This window comes from Macrobrachium nipponense, chromosome 5 (assembly GCF_015104395.2).
Source record: "Macrobrachium nipponense isolate FS-2020 chromosome 5, ASM1510439v2, whole genome shotgun sequence".
NCBI classification, from domain to species: Eukaryota; Metazoa; Arthropoda; class Malacostraca; order Decapoda; family Palaemonidae; genus Macrobrachium; species Macrobrachium nipponense.
The window spans coordinates 136,610,364-136,631,145 of record NC_061107.1 but is presented as its reverse complement, the minus strand read 5'-3'; the positions used below and the strand labels follow the sequence as shown (position 1 = coordinate 136,631,145).

The window sequence follows — 20,782 nt, the reverse complement described above, 5'->3', positions numbered from 1 at the left end:
GGATGCGAATCGAAGGGGGGGGGGGGGGGGGGGGGGGCTGCCAAAGGGTTAACTTATTCATCGAAGCATCTAGATAAATGTGCAAACATCTCACAGAGTTATAACTAATTAAACTAGCCAGCAAAACCGGAAACTTATAGGACGAAGAGAATGTTAAGGCTTACATAGTAGACAATTCCTTTCAGTCAATCCTGTCATTTGTCCATTATTACTATAATTGGACAACGTCGCTGTTCAAAGAAAATGGACGCAAAGTAAAATATGACATGAGGTGTCCTGCTTTGGATTAGCGCATGAGCAGGGGAATAAATGACTACGTCGCATGTTGGAACACAATACAATTTATCTATCGTCAGCGTTTACTATATTTGGAGGGCTTCGTATAGTATTTCTTACACTGCGGCACCCATACAAGTAAATAAACATCATTCCATTAACCAAGCATCACTTGTAAATGTCATTTTAATTATTAGTTCGAGAACCTTAATTAACACCGTCATATTTCTTACAAAAGACTGACACCTGGTCTCTACAAGAATAAGTACTGATACGGCTCAAGCAAAATGGAATGATTCACTTGGCCTTACCGAAAAGGCCAAGGTGAGAACAAAAGGGCGTTTTAATATTCACTATTTACATAGCACACTTCAGAAATCTGATTATATGTTTTTCATGAGAAACGCATGTGAGCGTAAAATAATAGTTATTGTTTGTTTGTTTGTCTGGTGTTTTTACGTTGCATGGAACCAGTGGTTATTCAGCAACGGGACCAACGGCTTGACGTGACTTCCGAACCACGTCGAGAGTGAACTTCTATCACCAGAAATACACATCTCTCACTCCTCAATGGAATGGCCGAGAATCGAACCCGCGACCACAGAGGTGGAACGCCAAAACCATACCAACTACGCCACCGAGGCGCTACAAAAAATAACAGTAACACGATGCAATGACTTACGGCATGAATACCCTTACCTACAATATTGCAAAATGATCTCTTATTTCTTGTATCAAGATCTATGCTCCACCTCACTTCTTAATATTTCGTAACTTAATGGAATAATCATATTGCTTGGGCTATGAATTATGTGGACACAACGTCTTCGATTATTCATCAGTTGGATCAGGATATCCCGGAGGAGGTCGAAAACATGACTACCGAAGCCCATGATCATTTCCTTGTGCGCTCTGAACCTTTTCCAATTCGAAACAGGAGTCAAACAGATCCTATTTGCTCTGCTTATTATAAGCGTTAAACCAATTACCGTCACTGTGATCTTGACCTTTCAACATTCGTCAAACTCTATGCAACTAATTAATTCTAAATCCTGGCTAAAACTCATTGATGTAAAAAAGATCCACGTCATAAACTAAGCAACCAATCACGAAGCATTTAAACCACTGAAATTCAATGTACTTCATATAAGCAGATATTTACTAGGTAAAATGATTATTATATATATATAATATATATATATATATATATATACATATATATATATATATATATATATATATATATATATATATATATATATATATATACATACAATATACTAATATATATATATATATATATATATATATATATATATATATATATATATGAATGAATGAGAAGATAAGAGAGTAACAAACGGAAAACTTTACAAAACAACAAATAACCAAGCTAAATTGCGCTTTCCCCAAACCTTCACCATCTGAAGGTCATCTGCCAAAGTTATACGAAGATTCGCTCACCCCTTCTTGAGATGTTTTCCTAAAACTCTAAACATTGATAACTGAACCTCTTACCAGCTTGTTATACGCATGGAATGACCAACGAGCTATTCAACTATCACTCTGCCATCATGTATTCGCATAATAGGCATCAATAGCTGTAACAGCAGTAAAAGCTGTAAGGATGATAAACCTAAAGGTGCGTCCACACGGTCGAACAATGTCCGACGGACTAACATTGTTACCAATTAACAATTGTTTGGTGGTCTTTGCCTTGCGAGCAGAGTAAAAGCAGAGGTATACCACCTCATCTGGTACCACCGTTTGTTGCCAGATCTACTTCCATCGTTTCAACGCTTATGACGTCATCCTGCTTCGCCTAAGATATGGTAACAATGTTTGCCCGTCGGACAGTGTTCGACCGTGTGGACGCACCTTTAGAAAGCAGAAGGTTAACAACTAGATACATCCCAAATTTCGCTTCCTTTGACAAAACTTTACACACAACTAAATGAGAATGAGCAGAAGTCGAATCAAACTCGAAGTAATAAAAGGTCTACCAACAAATAATCTTCGCTTTACTATTTATACTTATAGAAAGTAGGTTATCCGAAAAGCAGACTCCTTAAACAGGAAAGGTTATATCCACGAGCTCTCCAAGCGTCGTGCTGCAAGGATGAGGACTGCATTACGGTCTGTGTTCAGAGCCCTGATGATATTGCAATACCTATTATGAGACGGAGGTTCTCAAACGGGGAATCCCATTCTCTCTCTCCCTGAGCCTCTTCAAGTACGACCACTGAGGCCACTTTCGTGCCAGCGATAACACTTATTCATTTATGAAGGCCGGCGCAGAGTGGACTGCCATTGGCATCTTCCCCACCAAACCCAACCGACCGTTCTCGGTTTTAAGCAAAGGAAAAGGAAAATGAATACTACAGATATAGGAAGTTATTATTCGCCTTATGGAACGTGCACGAAAAAAATAAACCCTGGTTATCTTTAAGCACCTCAGTGGAAACTATGCCTTGAATTCTAGTAAGTGGTGGACGGTTTCAGAACGTTGAGAATATGTTTGTCTCGGTTTCCTCTTATTAAGAAAGACGGGGCCTGGTTGCTTCTGCTGGTGCTACTAAAACCCATTTAGGGAAGACAGGATCAATGCCAAGAAACGTGTGTCCCTTCCTCCTCCTCCTCTCCTCCTCCTCCTCCTCACCCACAACTGCTCAGCCACTCGGCCTTCTCCTCCTCCTCCTACTCTTCCTCCCCTGCGTATCCTTTTCTTTCTCGTGGTCAGTTTTCAGTTATAATCCCAGTTATTCCTGATAAACTTTATTCTCTGCCGGTCAAATTTTCGCTGTCCTTAATGGCATTTAAATGGATTTCGTTTTCGCTTCCTCCTCCTCCTCTCCGTCAGAGGTCTAAGTATTATTCACCATTTTCTACCAATCATCAGCTTTTCCTCTTCGGCATAGTGTTAACCTTTTAGACCCTTATCCTCCCTATTCCACCTTCTATATTTCCTACATTAATCTGATTCTCCTTCTTGGATTTTCTATTGATATTGCTAATTTTTCACATTATATTTTTCATCTCGAGTTTTTTTTTACTTCAATTCTTCAAATGAAAAGTGGATAAAATGACCAAGACGGAAAGAATAAGAAGCAAATGGACACAACGTATGACGGAAAATAACGTCAATTTATGACTGCGGCAAGTAAGAATCAAACGTGAAGCTTTTGAAAGACTACAATGGAAAAGCTTCAGACATAAAAGCAAAACTGCCGGATTATTTTGATACAGAAAATTAATACGGCAGCAGCCCCGAAAACGATGATGTCAAGTAATATATACAGCCCTGGGGATTGGAGAACCACACACACACACAGACACAAAGAGAGAGAGAGAGAGAGAGAGAGAGAGAGAGAGAGAAGAGAGAGAGAGAGAGAATCCCAAACGAGTTTGCTATCAAGACCAAAGACCTTCAACATCAACCCCAGGTCACAAAAGCAATTGCAGGCTCCGTTAGTTCTGCAAATAACACATCTACAACAAAATCTTGCTCCACTGTCCTAGACTAAAATATTCTAACTGGCTCACATTCCACACGCGCGTGCAAGCGCACTCAAAAGCATAATTGGGTGGTTCGTGCTTTTATGAGGATGACTGACTGATTTGATTTCCTAAATAAACTGTTGAGTCACACTAGAGAAAAATAAGAGAAAATAAGACGGCGCACAGGCGGTATATATCAAAAGGGAATAACGCATGAAGCTCACAAGCTTTATTCATTTATTCTAAAGGAAAATATAATGACTATGAATAAATATGCCACAAAGGAGCAGGTTTTCCCCAAGACGAAGTTAAAGCCAATAACAACAACTCGCAACGCTAGACGCGTCAACCGATAAAAAAAAAAACATATGAGGCTCGGATGATTCAGAAAAATAGTCATAAAAAGCAAAATTGATGTAGTTATAGTTAGTTAGTATTTCGGTCAATTTGATGTTAAGCAGATAGAGGAGTTCCTCCTTTCACAAACTCTGTCGGGCCACCCCTGGTTACTGTCCTTTCCTTCGCGATAGGATTTTGATGTTCATTTTTTTTCTTTGTATCTGCCAAGCCAACATGATATAAACAAAGGCTTCGGGTTCCCCATCCCAAAGGTCCTTGCTTGTTTGTTTGTATGTTGTTTTGGCGTTGCATGGAACCAGTGGTTATTCATCAACGGGACCAACGGCTTTACGTGACTTCCGAACCGCGTCGAGAGTGAGGAACTTCTATCACCAGAAATGCATATCTCTAAACACCTCAATGGAATGGCCGAGAATCGAACTTGCGGCCACCGAAGTGGCAGGTCAAGACTATACCGATCACGCCACAGAGGCGCTCCAACGGTCCTTGCGTTAATTTCTATAGCATTCCGGGTTTCCTACTTGCAAACCGAAAAATCCAGTCATACTAAAAGAAAATGTCACACTCGGTAACATGAGCTTTATAGTGCAGAGCCAACCGCACCCTGATTCCTGATTAGACGAGTGGCACACTCGTATAATCAAACTGTCATCATACGTTTAGCTACATATAATACACTCACATTTTTTGACAACCTTATCACAAATTATTTTGCTCAAGAAAAACCTTCGTTTCCAAATGCGATACATGACTTGACCGCATTATTCAAGCACACCGGTCAAAATTGCTTTATAGTAAATGGTAGCAAATCTTTCGAAATGGAAAACCGACAACATTCGCTTTCTTCCGAAGAATCGTACTCGATCAGCAAACCTCAAATCAAGGGGGGGGGGGGGGGGGGGTGGGGGGGGGGGGGGGGGGGGGGGGGGGGGGGGGGGGGGGGGGGGGGGGGGTGGGGGGGGGGGGGGGAGTCAGCCATTTCCGTTTGTGGGGGGAGGCCTAGGAAAAATGGAACATTTTCTAATAGTATTCGTTATTCTCTTAGCATGAGTGAGGAACTATTATCAGACTTTTATGAAAAATGCAAAAGCTTCGCCTTATGACGTGAGTTTCCTATAGTCCTCTAGATGGACTCGTTCGGACCCTAATAGTGTTCGGATTCATAATGCTTGTGAAGCCGCATTTTCCACGCTCGTTACTCTCGAGCCCAATACAGAACAGGCTAAATGAAGAAAGGGACTTACGCTATGCACTCTCTAGCATTTAACCATGCATTCTAGATCTAGTAGCAAAGAAGCAGTGTCGAGTATCGAGCTCGTTTGTTTGTATGGTGTTTTTACGTTGCATGGAACCAGTGGTTATTCAGCAACGGGACCAACGGCTTTACGTGACTTCCGAACCGCGTCGAGAGTGAACTCCTATCACCGAAATACACATCTCTTACTCCTCAATGGAATGGTCGAGAATCGAACTCGCGGCCAGCGAGGTGGCACGCCAACACCATACCGACCACACCACTGATGCGCTAAGAGTATCTCAGTAATGCATTGCCAAAAGAAAACAAAAACATTCTCTTTCTCTTGTTTTTCTTATTTTCCTAAAGGAAAAAAAACACTCTCTTTTTTTACTTTCCCAAAAGAATAAAAAACATTCTCTTTCACTTGTTTTTTCTTATTTTCCCAAAAGAAAAAAAAAACATTCTCTTTCTCATGTTTTTCTTATTTTCCCAAAAGAAAAAAAAAGAAAAAAGAAAAAAAATATTCTCTTTCTCTTTGTTTTCCTTATTTTTCCTAGAAGAATAAAAACAGACATTCTTTTTTTTTTTTTTTACTCTCATTAAACCTGGGAGGAATTTTATTCATAGCTGAGAGGGGGGGATGGGAGGAGGGGGGAATATGGGGCGGTGGGTGGGGGATAGGGGGGGGTGGGAGGGGAGGATCATCTACTATAGGAGGCGTGATCATAAAAAGGTTGAGAACCAATGTTTAAATCTAAGAGGTTGACACAAACTTTTTCTGTCGTCAAAAGGGAAAATCCTTCCGCATGTCCTACAGACCTCACTTACTCGATCAGTGTGAGACAGTAGTCTGCCCCCATTAAAGTTTGCCCTTTACGCGCATTTTTCATACTTCTTACAGCAACTTCATGCCCTGTATGAACTGGTAATTCTTTATTCTTCATATAATAATAATAAGTAATAATAATAAATAATTAATAATAATAATAATCTAATAATAATACCACACACATGGCTAATAGAATGCCTGAAAATATATGGGGCAGAGGAAAATACCATCAGCTTCCTCAAAAATACAATGCGCAAACTGGAATACAATACTTACAAGCTCTGGAATAAGACTAGCAGAGGTTAATATCAGGAGAGGGATCTTCCAGGGCGACTCACTGTCCCCACTACTCTTCGTAGTAGCCATGATTTCCCATGACAAAAGTACTACAGAAGATGGATGCCGGGTACCAACTCAAGAAAAGAGGCAACAAAATCAACCATCTGATGTTCATGGACGACATACAAGCTGTATGGTAAGAGCATCAAGGAAATAGATACCCTAATCCAGACTGTAAGGATTGTATCTGGGGACATCAGAATGGAGTTTGGAATAGAAAAATGCGCCTTAGTCAACATACAAAAAAGGCAAGTAACGAGAACTGAAGGGATAAAGCTACCAGATGGAGCAACATCAAACACATAGATGAGACAGGATACAAATACCTGGGAATAATGGAAGGAGGAGATATAAAACACCAAGAGATGAAGGACACGATCAGGAAAGAATATATGCAGGGGACTCAAGGCGATACTCAAGTCAAAACTCAACGCCGGAAAAGGATATGATAAAGCCATAAACACATGGGCAGTGCCAGTAATCAAGATACAGCGCAGGAATAGTGGAATGGACGAAGGCAGAACTCCGCAGCATAGATCAGAAAACCAGGAAACAAATGGACAATACACAAAGCACTACACCCAAGAGCAAATACGGACAGACTATACATAACACGAAAGGAAGGAGGGAGAGGACTACTAAGTATAGAGGACTGCGTCAACATTGAAAACAGAGCACTGGTGGGGCAATATCTGAAAACCAGTGAAGACGAGTGGCTCAAAGAGTGCATGGGAAGGAAGAAGGACTAATAAAAGTAGAGAGACCCAGAAATATACAGAGACAGGAGAAAGACAGAAAGAACAAAGAGGACTGGCACAACAAACCAATGCACGGACAATACATGAGACAGACTAAAGAACTAGCCAGCGATGACAATTGGCAATGGCTACAGAGGGGAGAGCTAAAGAAGGAAACTGAAGGAATGATAACAGCGGCACAAGATCAGGCCCTAAGAACCAGATATGTTCAAAGTACGATAGACGGAAATAACATCTCTCCCATATGTAGGAAGTGCAATACGAAAAAATGAAACCATAAACCACATAGCAAGTGAATGCCCGGCACTTGCACAGAACCAGTACAAAAGAGGCATGATTCATGGCAAAAGCCCTCCACTGGAGCCGTGCAAGAAACATCAGCTACCTTGCAGTAATAAGTGGTACGAGCACCAACCTGAGGGAGTGATAGAAAAACGATCAGGCAAAGATCCTCTGGGACTATGGTATCAGAACGGATAGGGTGATACGTGCAAATAGACCAGACGTGACGTTGATTGACAAAGTCAAGAAGAAAGTATCACTCATTGATGTCGCAATACCATGGGACACCAGAGTTGAAGAGAAAGAGAGGGAAAAAATGGATAAGTATCAAGATCTGAAAATAGAAATTAAGAAGGATATGGGATATGCCAGTGGAAATCGTACCCATAATCATAGGAGCACTAGGCACGATCCCAAGATCCTGAAAAGGAATCTAGAAAAACTAGAGGCTGAAGTTAGCTCCAGGTCTCATGCAGAAGAGTGTTGATCCTAGAAACGGCACACATAGTAAGAAAAGTGATGGACTCCTAAGGAGGCAGGATGCAACCCGGAACCCACACTATAAATACCACCAGTCGAATTGGAGGACTGTGATAGAGCAATAATAATAATAATAATAATAATAATAATAATAATAATAATAATAATAGGCTGAAGTAGCTCCAGGACTCATGCAGAAGTGTGATCCTAGAAACGGCTCACATAGTAAGAAAAGTGATGGATGCAACCCGGAACCCCACACTATAAATACCACCCAGTCGAATTGGAGGACTGTGATAGAGCAAAAAAATATAAAAAATAAAAAAATATATCTTTAATTATACAGATTATATGCACAATATTTTTTGTATCACGGTTAGTTATTGATTGGTATTAGTTTTCTTTCCGAATGAATGTAATTTTTTGTGTTAAGTAAATCTTGCGATAGCAGCCAAGTTTCATTAACCTAGTTCACCACACAGTGTGGTGTAGAGGTTAAGGTCAACAAGAAATAAATTTCTTGAGATATTCAATAAAAATAACTTTATCCACCTTAACCGAATCAAATCAAATTCCATCAGAAAGGCATTGCATCTTTGAAATAAATAAATAAGTATTTTCAACGTTATTCCCTTGTTCTTCTGAGCCAAGTGAACTGTTACACTTTTGTGAAATTCACATTTCCTTGATTTAGCAAAGCGCCTCCTATAATATTACATATCCCACATTAATCAAAGTAACTGAAGTTTGCTTTCATGCAGACTTCTTCCGATTTCAGTTAACTACAAATTTGATATCTGAATGTTTCTTCAACAAATCAATAGAAAAAACTCTAAAACTATATATAATTAAAATATACTTTCTCTCTCTCTCTCTCTCTCTCTCTCTCTCTCTCTCTCTCTCTCTCTCTCGATGAGTGTGGAGGGGATGTATGAAGAGGCGTGGAAGAGGCCTAGGTAGGTGACAGGTGACGCATGTTCTCGGCGCAAAGGATCTTACGTAAACTATTGATCCCCTCTCCCCCCCCAAAACACCCCCAATAGTCTTCTCACTGTCACGGCTAACTTATAACAGCAACTGCTTCTAAATGATATTGTGTAGCGAGGGAGAAAAGAAAAAAAAATTCTGATTACGAATTTATAAGACCGAGAGCAAGAACGCAAGAAATGAAAATAATCCGTCAATGTGATCAACTCACCAACAACTTCAACTTTGTATCTAAAACATAGCAGCATTCTGAAAAATGCTTCCTTCGACATTATGATGCTAGAATGTACAAAACATTGCACAAGTAAACGAGACAGACCTGAGCGCTATCCGGTAATGGATGCACACAACATTTTAAACTTTTATAATAGCATTAGGATCCGTCAATACGTCAGATAATGTACTCGAACATCAAGAGTGATCCGTATTTCATCTCCTAATGCATCGACTAGACCATATGATCTGCCACTGACGAACAAACATCGGACAATATCAAAAGCATTATTCACTCCATTAAAATGTCTAAAAAAAATACATGTTTAAGAAGAACCTGTTGAGAGGAATAGGGCAGAACCTAAGATGAGAGGTGAGGAGTAACAAGAATGAATCAAATCGTAGGTAAATTACAATAATTTGACCCCTTAGAATATCTGAAAAAACTAAAACAATCATTTGACCCCTTAGAATATCTGAAAAAAACTAAAATAATAATTTGACCCCTTAGAATATCTGAAAAAGATGAAATCAATAATTTGACCCCTTAGAATATCTGAAAAAGACTAAAACAATAATTTGACCCCTTAGAATATCTGAAAAAACTAAAATAATTTGATCCCTTAGAATATCTGAAAAAACTAAAACAATAATTTGACCCCTTAGAATATCTGAAAAAAAAACTAAAACAATAATTTGACCCCTTAGAATATCTGAAAAAAAAACTAAAACAATAATTTGACTCCTTAGAATATCTGCAAAAACTAAAACAATAATTTTGGCCCCCTTAAATAATCTGAAAAAAACAAAACAATAAATTTGTTTGAAATATCTGAAAAAAACTAAAACATAATTTGACCCTTAGAATATCTGAAAAAAACTAAAACATAATTTGACCCTTAGAATATCTTGAAAAAGAACTAAACAATAGAATTTGAGATCCCTCAGAGTATCTGAAAAAAACTAAAACAATAATTTGACCCCTTAGAATATCTGAAAAAGACTAAAACAATAATTTGACCCCTTAGAATATCTGAAAAAGACTAAAACAATAATTTGACCCCTTAGAATATCTGAAAAAATTAAAACAATAATTTGACCCCTTAGAATATCTGAAAAAACTAAAACAATCATTTGACCCCTTAGAATATCTGAAAAAAAAACTAAAACAATTTCCCCATCGAATATTTTATGAAAAAAAAAACTAAACATAATTTGACCCCTAGATGTCTGAAAAAACTAAAACAGTAATTTGACCCCTTAGAATATCTGAAAAAAACTAAAGGTATACATATCACACAATCTGCGTAGCAGTAAATGCTGATCAAGAATAACTTAATTAAACCAGTAAATGAACTGGTTATCATTACCCAATTAGGCCGAAACTTGTTTGCAAAATCATCAACATGCATTTCTAAAGCAATCAGTACACAAGTAGATGTATGCACCAGCCAGTCCTGCCCAATCAGAATTGCAAACACCTCATGAATGGGATTAACCTGAGACACTCTTAAATCCTAAAGCTGAAGCCTTCAAATCATTAACTACTCAGTCAATCTATCAGAAGCCGAGGCATAAAGCAAATACATCGTTCAGAAATACAATGTGCAATAAATCTGCATATCGAATCCGCTGCTTGTGACGAGTACTAATGAAATAAGGCATTATTTTCCCCAAGTGTAAGAAATAAAAAAAAAAGGCAGCTAATTTTCTAAACTCTGTTTTTTTCCATCTGTCCATCCGCCTGTGGTGTTTTTGTATGGTAACACTGCGTCCCGGGCTTTAGATAGTTACATTCTGCTTACATTCAACGATTATAATAATATCCTATTTTGAATATTAACGGTGTAATTCGCATACAGTAAATCATTAAAACACTTTTCAGTTGCAAATGTACACCCAGATATCCTTTTATTTACCTAAAACTGACACATAGCGGAACTATCTATAGCCCGGGACGCAGTGTTACCATACAAAAACACCACAGGCGGATGGACAGATGAAAAAAAAAAAAACAGAGTATAGTCAAGAGGGGGAATTTTGGATGAACCAGTGGAAAAGCTTGCTGCATCTCAACTTCGTGAAGTCCTTCCCTTCAGTCTTCAGTTTTAAATTCTTTGCGCACTTAATCTTTCCGAGAAATTTTGTCAAACTTTTGAAAGCAGAGGAAAACCGAAAGAGCTTCCGGGTGTAGTATTTTGGAAAGGAAACATTGCCCATCTTCAGATTCAACGGCAGTTGTCATTGTCAAGCATTAACATGGAAATGTTCAAGGTCAATATATTTTCCAATTGTCAAAATTGTAAAAAGCCAAAATATTGTCTACAATGAGCATCAGAAGGAGAAACTGGTTATTCCGGGATCCAAGTAAAATGTGGTCACTCAAAGTCTGTCCGATTAAAACGATGCTCGTTTCCATTTCATGAACCAAGTATTTCCGAGTGCTTCATACAAACAAGTGTGATTCAGAATAACTGAATCTATATATCCCTTTCAAACCCGAGAGCCATCTGGCGATCTCCGGTTAATGTAAACCAATTTTTTCAGTGTGTTGACCTTCCAATAGACTGAGAATAATTACAAAATTGTCATTGCTGTCTCCATTTACATGAACTGATTAGACAGTATGCTGTCTTTCAGGACTCCTCCTGGCGAGTTTTCCTAATTTTGTACCTTTTTTGCATATTGCAATGTTTTTAATACCAAACTAATGATTTGGAGATGAAGATTCTTCTTTTAGAAGGTAAATTAAACCATCAGTAGAGTTTCACTAGGGCTTATCTTATTATACCATTACAAAGTTAAGGAAAAATTTACCATATTCAATATTACTGAGTTTAGAAAAATACCAAACACAATACTGAGTATTGAAAAATGGCAAATACAATACTGGGTATAGAAAAATTAGCAAATACAATACTGAGTACAGAAAAAAACAAAAAAAAAAAAAAAAAATAGCAAATTAAAATGCATCAGTACAGAAAAAAAAATTCAACGCAGTCTTATATAAACTGAATAAATTGACAACTATTCTATTTAAATGAGACATTTGGAAAAGGCATGAGTAATGTACTTTTACCTCATGTTGAAAAGAATTTTTCCTCAATTTGGAATTTTAAGTTGAATGAAATTCAAAGAAATAATTCCATGTAGATGTAAGACAAAGTTAGTATGAATTCTGAAAATCAAGGAAAAATGTACTCCACTTAATATTACTGAGTATAGAAAAAATAGCAAATACATTGCTGAGATTAGAAAAATAGAATAAAACAATACTGAGCATAGGAAAAATAGCAAACATAATATTGATAATTGAACATCATTCCTGTTAAATGAGGAATTTGAAAAAGGCTTGAATAATATACTTCATGTTGAAAAGAATTTTTCGTATGTTAGGAGTTTTAAGGAGAATGAAATTCAAAGAAGCAATTCCTTGTGGATGTAAAACAAAGATAAACTTTACAGTATGAGCATACTGTTCTGGACTTGCCTTTGCAGCCTTCCTTTCTACATTTTCGGAAATCGTCACTGACAATAAGAGGCAAGTGTTTTGCGACCTGTTGTCTCTCTTTTTCACCAGGCAAAGGACTTTAAATTTTCCTCTTTGGTCTTAGGGGCTGGATCTCCAAGTTCTTCATCAGAATCTGTGCTGCCCAATCGTCTTCCATCTCTATCAGATAACTCTCCTCTCATAAGCTGATTAGCCAACTGTAGTTTAAAATCCAAGTATGGCATGTATTTGTTTTCTCCGCAGTCTGCCCTATATTCCAGCCAGCTATTAGCAGTTGTCACATCCATCATGTGAAGTCCCGTTCTAACAGTCCACTTCTTAGTTCTAGAGCTACTTCTGTAATAACTTACGACTTGATCGTGTATGTCCACTCCTCCCATTGCTTTATTATACTCTCTAACTACACATGGTCTTTTCACTTGTATGTGTTCATTTTTTGCCTTTGACCACCGAAGGCAGACATCCTCTTCCTTAATTCCAAACTCGTTTGAAGCCAGGTATATTACTTTCTTATCATACCATGCTGTTAATGCAACTTTCCTGTCATACCTAACTTGTGAATCTGATGCTCCTCTTCCCTCTCTTTTCAATGTTGCTTCAGATTTCAAATTTGCCTCTTTAGGTAGCATATTTTTCTTTAAAGTTCCTGTGCCCCTCAGACATCTATCATACAAGTCTCCCAAAAGTTGAGGAGAAAGTAAAAATACCTATCAAAGAATAAACTTGATCCAGGTTCCACACTAGGAAGAAATCGGAACACAACTGCCTCTCCCAATGTTACTGGCCTCTTTCCCCTGAAAAATTTCAAAATCATAAACAAGTCCTTTAGTTGATGCTAACACAAACATCTTCAATCCATCAGGATTTGGTTTCCCTGGAACATGTTGCTTTATGTTCAGTCTTCCTCGAAAAGGAATGATACTCTCATCAATACTCAGTTTTTTCTCTCTTGGGAGCTCATTGCATCTCTTTCTAATTTCTTCAAGGAGAGGTCTCACCTTCCATACTCGATCTAAACTTCTCTGTGCTGCAGAAATTTTATTATCATCAACAAATTTGAGAGCAGACCTTAATTTAAAGAATCTATCTCTGGGCATAGCATCAGCAATAAATGGTAGGCGTGTCATACCTTGCCAATACATTCTAATCCTTGGCATCTTTAATACTGACATGGCAAAATTCATACCTATGAACACTGCAATTTCCTCTCCACTGGTTCCCAAGGATGACCCTGTGGCTTCAGTAGCTTTCATATTGGTACATAAAGCAATGTGTTCTATGAAGTCCATGTTCATATAACTCCTGAAGTAGTCGATTGGTCTAAAAGATCTGCCATCACCATTCTTCTCTGGTTCATCACTGATGAAAGTGTCTCGAAAATCTATGTCCCTCAAATAAAAGGAACGCCTTCCCTGGGAATTAGACGAGGTTACATTAGGAACCTGCACAGTTGCATTTTCATCTTCATCTTCAGAAGACGAATCATCACTCGAGGATAAAATGTTTCCTCTGGAAGATACTGCCTCAGGTACCCAGTCATCATCGTCATCATCAGCACTGCTTATGTCACTGGAGTCTAACCTTTCCAATATCGCTTGGTAGGTTTGGGCATTACCTGCGAATAGTGAACAGTATTAAGCCAAACCATATCGAAACAGTAAAATGTGATGAAATATCATGTCAACATGCAATAAGACTTGAATATTCATGGATGCAAGGTGTAAATTATCAAAATAACTAAATATAGGTGATGTATTTAAATATATGAAAGATATAAGAGCGATTCCAGAAAATTTAACCGTTATAGGAGCTATGCAGATAGTCAGGCAATAATATAATAATAATAATATGACAATGTGATGACATAATTGTACTGGTGCCGTCTCTTTAATAAAGTTTGTCCTTTTAAATGTTTGGGCGTCTCTTTAAATTTTGTACTTTAACATACCTTCCTTTTAAATGTTAACTTGACTTTTTTTTTAATAAACCTTTTGTTTTGTCATTGTTATTAATTTATTAGTATTATTATCATCAGCTTAATCTTTATTATCATTATCATTGTTATTATTGCAAGTATTACTGAAAAAATATTCGAATACTAAATGAAGACAGCTAGTGCAGACAGAGTGCCTGAAGGATCTATTATAGTGCCTTCACTTGACTTCATTTCCCACTAGTTTGAAATAAGTCACTCGAATATGAATGAATCTGATACTGTGCCTTTACCAGTCAGTAACTAAACCATACATGGTATATTAATCATGTACACAAGCAAACTATGTGTAATACTACATAAAACGTAGTTTGTTTACACTTTTTTTTTTGCCCTGAAGTCCTGAAGGCAGTATAATGTTTCAAAAAAAGCGTCACCACGGTAGGCAAGTTTCTTTTCATGGATTGTAGGCCAAACCTACTAAGTCATGCATTAAATTTATTCAAATTTCATGGGAAATTGATCAAAGTTAGCTATCTCATTATCAGATAAAAATATTTCCATGTACTTACGATTATCTGAGCGTAGGCGTCGCCTATGGGCTCTTCCGGTGTTGTCACCGTCCGCCATCTTTGCCATAAGTAGCCAGGGATCATGGTGATGATGTCACAGTCTCTCCAAGTTGTATAGAGTCGACGGGTTACCAGAAACCGCGAAAATTTAAATTGGTTTCCCTTGGATGGCGCTTCAAAGTAGAGACAGTATACTGGTTCTTGGGTTTGAAAGGGATATATATTTAATATTAATATAATAATATATAAATATATATATATATATATATATCATATAAAATAAATAAATTTAACTTTAGTTTTAAAAAACATAGAATGCGTCGTAATGTATACATACCATACATACACACACACGCACGCGCGCACACACACACACACACACACACACACACACACACACACACACATATATATATATAAACTCGGTTAAAAAATATATGCATTTACTGTATACATCAATATATATATATATATATATATATATATATATAATATTATATAAAATAATATATACACATGTGATGTATGTATACAGTACTATGCATATATATGTTTTAACGTACACAGCCAAAGTTTCTTGCTAGTTTCAATGTACTTTCAAAATCTACTGATCCACACCACAAAACAAATTACACATTACGATACCCTTAAACAATGCAAAGGCAATAAAATCATCCCACACACGGTATTACGACGAGGAAGTAATTGGATTACTTCGTCCCAAGGGACCTTACGCTTATCATCTACTAAGGTCATTTTCCAAGTGCAACAGTGCGTCATAATCCACTAGAAACAACTACAATGCTCAGTTTTGGGAGTCTTCCTACAGTCAATCTTTCCGAAGGCAGAATATCTCTTCTTACTAAAAACTGGATCACATAATCATTCGAGTTTTTATTCATTAGCGTATTAAGTTACCTACTTCATACGTTAATGATATATGTGTGTGTGTGTGTGTGTGTTTAATGACTGGTAAAAATTTTCAGTTACAACAGAATTCCATCCAAAAAAAAGGAGCCCATAAAAACGCCAAATTATAGCAAGTGCGTAATATATTTCAGAGACTGTGTTGAAACATAGTACTTACTTTCTATATCTTGGCGTTTTTATGGACTCCTTTTATTAGGCGAGTTACACACACACACACATACACATACGCACACGCACACACGCACACACACATATATATTATATATTATATATATAATATATATATCTATATATATATATGATATATAATATATAATATATATGTGTGTGTGCGTCTTTATATATATATATATATTATATATATATATATACTAATATATATATATATATATATAAATATATATATATATATATATAGAGAGAGAGAGAGAGAGAGAGAGAGATAGAGAGAGAGAGAGAGAGAGAGAGATACAAGCAATTTGGCAAGGGAAATGAGGGGGCGTTACCTTTAAAAGGAAAAACAATGCAATTGTCACCGGCACATTAAAATTACTGCTAGATCGTAGATAACTCAAATAAACAGAAAACTTCAACATCAGCCGCTTAATACACCCACGGTCTAGGTGTATGTATAGGATATATATATATATATATATATATATATATATATATATATATTAGATATTATATAAGATTATATATAGATAATTATTTATATATATATATATATATATTTATATCTAGACCGTGAATACGCCTACCCAGAAGGTTCTGTGAGCATGACTGATATTCTTCCCCTGCACACTGCGCGGGTCACCTCCATCTTACGTGTTTTGTCGGCCTTCCTTTGAAGTTACTCTTCTACAGAATCTACTCGGCGTTTTTTAAATCCTACTCTACTCGTCCCTCCTCACAATTCTGAACTAGATATACTTCAACAGACTATAATCCAATTTCTCCAAAATGTCCAAACCCTCCCAAAAGACACTTATGTTTATATTTTACCCATTTTATGTACTTCCACGCTTCTCGGCATTTCAATTCTTCGTATCTGTACAAACACGCCATCACATCATCTTCAGATTTTCCTTTCATTTGCGCTCTTCCAAATATTATGTCTATGAAAAAGGCCTTTCAAACATTTCTCATAACTGACCTTAAGACATTCTTAATCAAAATTGCGCCGTATATCTATCCTCACATACTACAGCTTTTACCATTGTACGTTGGAATAATCATTCCTGCCACCCATTCCTTTGTGACCTATCCTGCAACCAGACGTGTCTTACAAAATCTGGTCTCACTTGTAATCCCATCAACAAGTTGTCTTATCGTTCTTGTCGTTCTTCATCCTCTTAGGCGCCCACCTTGTGTCATAAGCATTTTCTTCCACGACTTTCTTAATTAAGCCTTCCCATTATTCCACAACCACGTACACTAACCCTTTCCATTTCTGAAGTTCCTTAGTCTGGCCTCTCTTCGTTTTCCCATATTCAGCATATCATCCAAATAATCCTGTGATTTAGGAATTCGCTAATTTTAAGCAGCATTTCTCCATTTGCACAGTTTCCTTCTGAGACTCATTTCTCTTCACCTCTCCCTCTCTACATTAATTCCTTCTAGAGCAGTGGTTCCCAACCATTTTTTGGCCATGCCCAACCTAATCACCTCTTAAAATCCTGATGCCCCCTGTGGTGATTTATAATCCTTATATATATTCACGTGAGGAAGCCTTAAAAGCCAATCACTTGGTTTAAATACTCTCGCATTGCCTATCTTCGAAATCAAATTACCACGACGTTGGGAACCACTGTTGTCGAGCAACTACTATTGCGTCAAGTTCTTCGCAACATTCTTCTTCTCTTTTATTATTAATGGAAACGGGTTTAATGTTAAAATCACCCACTTTTAATGCCTGACAAAAAAAGTAATAATTTTTGTTACAGATGCAAATTTTTCATAAGAATTTACATTCTTAACAAGTTCCTATCAAATACTTTTAGTTTAAGATGAACGCAAAAAGTATTACTCCATTTACGTTTTGGATATTCGCTATTTAATCAGTGACCCAACTGCATTTCACGTCCGTAAGTTTCACTTTTTTCCTACAAGGTGGTCTGGTTTTTGAGAAAAATTCCTGGGAGGAACGAAAAACTCGGCTACCTGAAGAAACTCCGCTACCTGAAGTGCATGAGCCGTAACAGGACGAGACAAGCCAAGGTCTAAAGAATATTCTTTAGACCTTGAAACAAGCATTGGTAGTTAGGATGAACAAAGGGAACATATCGAAAACGCCTCTCGCTTTTCAGGAGTAGACTTAGTCATTTAAACTAAGTGAGAGAGCCCAAGAATTTAAGCAAATACAAACAACGAATTGGATGTGTGAGTAAACTGGAGCAAGTCGTAAGACTCCCAATCAGGAATGTTTTCGAGATTCGCTGTTGAAGAAATTCTTGATAAACTTCATTCACAGGACAGGTAGGAAGTGAAAGAAGAAATTAGGAATGGTGATCTAGGGACAGGAGCACAAGTAAACAGTAGTAGTAGCCCGTAAGCGCTTATTGACACACACAAGAAATGCGGTAACAGAATTCTAGGGAACATTATACGAAAAAAGTGAAAGCGAGTAAACCTACGCAGGCAGCTACAGATACAGATCAGCTGCAGTACATGAACACTGAAAAATCTATGACATACGGGAGCACACCAACAGCAAAGTTGTCAACGAAAGGATATTCCTAGCTCCTCAGAGAGGATAGTCAAATGTCACTGTATTAGACTAACAGCAAATAAGATAAGACAGGAAGGAGCAACTCTGTTTTTTCTTAACAAAACCTTATACATAATCCTAAACACGACTTTAATGAAAGGCTAAAGAAAAAGCAACAATATAATAACCGTTGTTCTTTAAGGTCCAAATAATATGCTGATGGTAGTAGTAGTAAAACTTTATGGTAGTAGTAGTAAAACTCTATATATAAAACTGCAAAAGCTTTCGAACCCTTTCCTGATTCGACTGAAGATGAACCCAAGGAAGGATTCGAAAGATTTTATAAAGTTTTGTGAAGTTTTAATACTGCTACCATCAGTAGCCTATATTATTGTGGCCCTTAAAGAACATGACTTGTCCCCTCGTAATTGAGATTTCTACCCAATACTAACCATTCTTAAACCAGAATATGTCATGAAAAGCTTTCAGAAAATATCAAGGAGTTCTTCCAAGCCACAAATAACTGTAAAACAAGAGAAAAAACAAACTTCAAAAGATTAACAAAAACATTAACACTAACATCCACAGGATTTCCTCTGCCCTTTGAACAAAACGAGTTTCCTGCTAAACATGCCACAAGAGTTACAATGATGCAACTTCCTGTTAATACGAATGCTCTATTCGACACAGAAGGATTTTAATTAAACATCATTTGTACAATCAACAAACCAGCATTTAATATTAAGAGCAACCTTGGTTTGACTCAGGAAAACGAAATCTCTTAAGTTACTACGAATTGGAAACATACCTAAGTGGCCTTTGGTCATGCCACGACACCACACTTGCAGTACCAAAATAATGGATACAGGCATGACACCATTAACTAAAAGACTACAGGATGTTACTGATATCTGCATAGTGTGTGTGTGTGTGTGTGTGTGTGTGTGTGTGTGTGTGTGTGTGTGTGTGTGTGTACATACTACACAAACATATATAAGCTGATGCGTAGTGTGGTGAATGGGGAAACTCGTGCAAAATGACCCAGCTATCTTGAATCTAGTTTCTCCAGCCTATCAATGTTCTACGTCGACTGAACAGAGCTATAACATGAAAATCCAATAACGGGAGCCCATTTCTATTCCAGCAAGTGAAATTCCTTTTTACCATCGACTGAATAGTCTACACACAATGCCATAAGTCTGTTACATTCGTCAATAAAATCTAGGTGGACGTACTTACTCCCCAAGGACGTGGCATTATCCATGGTAGTTAGTATTCAACATAAGTAAATCCATCCTAGCTATTCATTTTAATTTATAACAGCAGAGATTGCAGCCCTCGATTGTAATCTACATAAAACCAAAAACCAATCTCCATAAAAAGTGAATGCACAAAAGGACTTGAATTTCGTACTTCTTTTTCATCATAACAGTCATATGAAAATATTAAAAAAATAAAAGATGGCTAGTATCTATAAGGCCGGAGGAGCACCATTCGCAGCGGAAATGTCCCTTAATAAAAAAACAATCAAAATATGCATTCGATTCCTTTGCAACGTCTTTTCTATGATAATCGTTAAGCAAGTTACGATTAAACATCAACCACACACAGACAAAAAAAAAAGAATGACAAGAACTACATGAACACCGGCCATAAAACTAATTCCACCCAAATCTCCCCTTTTTGTTGTTGTTGTTGTTGTTTTGTTTATGGCTGGAGAAGGATCGACTTGACAAGGCAACTTGGCAAGAGAAAGAGCGTTCCGTGAACACAGGTCCCTTATCTGGAGGCCTCCATAAAATGGAGACGGAGAACCTCCTTCGGGCCAGACACCTGCACAGGAACTTGGTATAGATGACATCTTTTA

At 37.3% G+C, this 20,782-nt stretch overlaps 1 protein-coding gene and 1 pseudogene across 10 annotated transcripts in view; both read right to left on the bottom strand.

Moving 5' to 3' along the window:
* LOC135215658 (syntaxin-1A-like) overlaps window positions 1-20,782 on the bottom strand; it is a 478,239-nt gene that overhangs the window by 407,611 nt on the left and 49,846 nt on the right. The gene's annotated exons all lie outside the window — the stretch shown is intronic.
* On the bottom strand, window positions 12,531-15,470 carry LOC135215222 (piggyBac transposable element-derived protein 2-like; annotated as a pseudogene).